We start from the raw sequence: 5020 nt of genomic DNA, 5'->3' as shown, positions 1-5020 counted from the left end.
TTTTGGCCCGGACTCAATCAAATTATTTTTCCTGGATAATATTTTTGATCATATTTTACTATGACAAATTCCCCACATTGATACATTTTATTGGATGAATTTTCAACCGATAGCTGTCCCACTTTAACTGCCTCATCATCACTACTTAGATGTGCCCAATTTTCCCCTTCTGCTCCAGATAAAGAAGTGTAGCCTCCAGAAGAAACATCACTTTCTTCATTAAAATTCGTATACTTTTTTGTGGTTTTTTTTTGCCTCTTCGCAGATTTCACACCTTTCAACTTTTCTGACCCTTCCCTACTGGTTCCTGGCATTTCTTCTAGCTCGGCAATATTGTTATTTTCGGAAACATCACTTATATCATCTTCCTCGTCATCCTCCAAAAGTGTTGGATCCTCAAAAGGTGTTGGTGTTGGATGCTCCAAAGGTGTTGGGACGTTCAGAAGGCTTTTACCAGGAGTTATATTAATCTTCGTTCTCTTTGATTTGGGTTCAGCAGATCCTTTGCCAAATCTTTGTTTTTCCAATAAATCTAAAACAGAGTCGCTTATCAAAGATTGGTTCTTAAGTGCGTCCACATCTTTTTTTGGGAGTCTATCTATAACTTGCTGTCTATTACATGGATAAATTCCGCATTTTCGAAAGCCAGATATTAAAGACTCTTTGCGAGTTTCCTTTATATTGGCCATTAACTGTTTTAGGAGGCTTGGAAAATGGGATTTGTTAACAACGCATCCATATTTATATTTATATTCCTCCAAAATTTTTCGCCACGCTAACTTCATTGGTCGAAAATATGCCACATCTAACGGCTGAGTTAAGTGAGTTGTGTTGGGAGGAAGGCAAACAAATCTAACATTATTTTCTTCACATAATTCCAACACATGGGAATTTATGTGGGATGATAAGTTGTCACCTATAACAACTTTAGGGCCCTCTTCTTTTTTTTAAAACTGGAAGTAAAAGATGTTCGAACCAGTCTTCAAGTTGCGAATGTAAACAAACAACTCTTAACGGTCTTTCAAGCCGGCAAACAAGTAACAAACTAAACGCAACCCGTTAAATGCAGCGCATCGGTAATAATTTACTAATATTTTCAAGGTCGCCTGGTGGCCATATTGACCCCAAAACGTCTGTAAATCTAAGGGGTGAATATAGCACCCCCCTATTACCTAAATAATTCTTTTTTTAAGAAAAAAATATACTGAATTAAGGTCACAAGTGTCCAACGATCCTTATTCACCCTTTTACTTGGCCCCAAAGAGAAAAGAAAGACTTCTGGAGACAAAGTTTTTAGAGGTAAAAAAATTGGCAAAAAGTCATTGAACTTTCATCATCCGCCAGAAAAAAAGTATAAACGTAACAATTTTTTTTTCATGGTTAGTATATTTTTTAGAATCTTTTCTTTTGAAATTAAGTACTAGAAAATTTTTGTAATTGTTTTAATGTTGTAACAAATCTAAACATCTTTCCCAAAATGGCCATAGTCACCTCGGCAGGTCGAAGTCACCCCAGTTTACGGTACATTAAAAAGACTCATAAAGAGTTCATAAACGGTAATATTGTTTATAATTTAAAGCATAAACTATTAATAATAAATATTTATCATGAAAATATTTTGACGACGTCACTGGTAAAGATTATTTGCGTCGGTGGAATCAATAAAGCGATCGAGCGGTGTATTTGATTCCATTAGATTAGTGCATTTAACTTTGAATATTGACTTCGTTATAGAGTATCTTGTCATATTTTATTTAAAAAAATGCATCATATTTTATTAAAGAGGAGTATTGTTTTACGCCTGTCAAATTAAGTGACAATTTTTTAGGATATTATACAGTGTTTTTTTTTGCCATTTCTACATAAGCTTTTGGCATCATTACATCAGAGATGTTGCAAGCAAACAAACTGTGCATAGTTCCACGGTAATGCTAATTCTAGCCTTTCAATGTTCTAAGTATCGATAAAATTTCTAGGAAGACAACTCTTATTGATGCAGTTATTCCTAATAATAATAATAACCTAAGAGCGAAACATAATGAAGAGATTATTAAGTACAGGGATCTAGAATACTAGATACGAAGACAATGGCAAATGAGAGAAGTGCGGACAGTTCCAATTATTGTGTCAACAACAGGGGTAATACCAAAGAGCCTGATCGAAAACCTATAAAACTGCTCAACCTTAAGTAAAGCATCTACTCGTATAAGAAGTCTACGCTAGAGTTCAATTACATGGAAAAGACTCCATCAGAGCTTCATCCTTTTGGAATATCTGGCATAAGTGAATGGTCCTCTCTTCCCCAGGGGGGAGTGCGATTACCGTTATCATGAATCTTATAATAATAATAAAATACTATTTATTTCAAAATTAATTTTACAAAGCTGTTGTGAAATGTTATTGGAAACACGATGACTTAGTAAGTTTGTATATACGTCGAACAAAATAATCTCAGTGTTTAAATAGTATTATACTTACCATTATTAATAGTATCTATCTAATATAATCTAATTACAATGTACGTATTTTATTTATTACGTAATCAATATAAACATCCCATTTAAGTAGACTGTCAAAATATACTCATCAATATTTTACACTACTTACATAATCAATTGTAATTTTAACTGGCAATAATCATAACTTAGACAATCAGAATTATGTAAACATATTGTAGTGAAACCTAGCAGGCTAGATCTACTTATGGTACAACACATAAATTATGTTGTGTCAGTATTAAAGGTTAGAAGACTGAAATCCTCCTTGCTGTTATCTTTAACAATTAGGCATGTATCATCTGCAAAACCAACTCCATTATCCTTCGGAATACCCGAAAACAAACCATTGATATACAGCGTGAATAAAGGAGGCACAAGCACAGTACCTTGAGGCACCCTAATGTACGACCAGAGCTAAGTTTATCATTTAATTTTTCCTGTTGTTTTTTATATTCTAAAAACGTTTTTAGTAACTGATTTGATAGTTCAATTTTACCTATATCTTCTAGTATCAAAGGCCTTTGCTAAATCAAGATGGTCATACATTTAATCCTTTAATTCAAAACAGACGCAATGTAGTCAGTTACTTTTGTAAGAGCATCCTCCATGTTGCAATTCTCTCCAAACCCGTATTGTTCACTAGATATTAAATTATACTTATTTATAAATTGAGTAAGGCGAAATTTTAGGCACTTTTCTTCAATTAATTTACTGATAGAACTAGTCAAAGCAATTGGCCTGTAGTTAGATTCTTCCTCCTTATTACCAGACTTATACGGTGCATTCGTAAAGTAGCGGATAAATTCAATAAAAATGAAATAGACCGTTTCTGAAAAACATGCCTGAACCCGTCGATTTTAATATTGGGTTTGGGATTTTTCTACGTGGAAATTAAATATACAGGGTGACTCAAAAAAAAAGTGCTTACATAAGCAATTTTTAACGAAAAATGATGACAAAATGTAAAATTAAAGAAATACCTATCTAAATTAAATGTTCGAATTGAGCACCGTTAATAACCTGACAATAACCAAGGCGATTTAAAAATTCATTTTGATCGTTGTCAATGACATCTGGAGCAATATTTCTTATTTCCTGGCGTATTTGTTCTTTTAAATCTTCTAAACTCGCTGGATTAGTGACAAACACTTTACTTTTTAACTATATCCATAAAAAGTAATCGAGGGGAATTTAATATTCTATAGTTCTCAAATATTCAATCAATATAGGTAAAAAAGGTGCATTCAAATATATATCAAAATGTTCTTAACTCAAAAATTAGTGAAAAATTACATTCCACCTAATTTTTGGCCATAGAAATTTTTATTTTCAGACTTCTTACATTATGTTCTTAAAAAAATACATCAGCTAATTTATCCACTATCATATCTTCAAAAATAATTCAGTTAATATATAATAGTATAGACTTAATTTCACATCCCCTGTAAATATTTTATCTCGTGTAGACATAGAAATATAAAAAGCTGTAGTGAATAGAATATTTCTCCATTAAAGACTAGAAAGTATCTATATAATTCAATTGTTCTGAATGCATTTAAAAGCAAATTAACTTCTATTCAGAAATGAAATGCCCGATAATCTTAAATTGATTAAATAACGATAATTGTTTCATTAATATCATCGCAATAAAATATTGTTGCAAGAATTCCGTGTCTGTAGAAAATGAAAGTAATATTCACTCTCGAATGTACCGCGAGCGAGAGGTTTGTAAAGTTCAATGTCGTGTCGAAAGACATCTTCTCTCGCGAACAATATCTTAAATAAATAATGTTTTACCTACGTTTACGAACCGTTTCTCTGATTAGATACCTTGAATCTTAAGCATTTTTTTTATATAGATAAGTGAGAGTTTGAATATTTGATTGAATGTGTTGGTTTTTTCTATGGGCAAATAACATGGTATAAGTCTTGTAGATTTCTGATTTTTCTGTCAATAATAAACCTGCTCGCAAAGTTGCAAGATATTTATCAGAGTTTTCATTTGGTTAAAACCATGAAACAACTTGAGGGAAAAGTTGTCTTGTTGATGCTTTCCTGAGGCGACACTCTACTCTCTTGAGGTATTTGATGCATAGTTTTCGGATCATAGAGCACAAATTGCTGGGTTCGAGATGCGGAAAAGGGTAGTAAACCAAACTTTTTAGGCCAATTATTAAAAGGGGTAGAAACCTATTTTCTAACAAGCTGTCTGAAATAGACTGAGGCTTATTGTCTTTGATCTTCCAACAGATACAGAATTGAAGCTTAGTTATTTTGTAATCATTCTTAAATCTAATTTATATTATTTCTAGAAAAAGCAAATCTTTGCAAAGGTCAAAGCAGTCTAAAAACGCGACATGGTGTCTAAGGGTATAAAAAATAATGCGAGAACAAGTTTAATACCTAAGGAAATTTAAAAAAGAAGCAAAAAATAAAAAAGTTAGGTGCAATAACAGAATGACTCTAAATTCAAATAGTTATCCAAGATCAATGTAGAATATCATAAATAAACTTTGATGTAT

Source organism: Anthonomus grandis, chromosome 8, assembly GCF_022605725.1.
Source record: "Anthonomus grandis grandis chromosome 8, icAntGran1.3, whole genome shotgun sequence".
Taxonomy (NCBI): domain Eukaryota; kingdom Metazoa; phylum Arthropoda; class Insecta; order Coleoptera; family Curculionidae; genus Anthonomus; species Anthonomus grandis.
Note: the sequence above shows the minus strand (reverse complement) of the source record.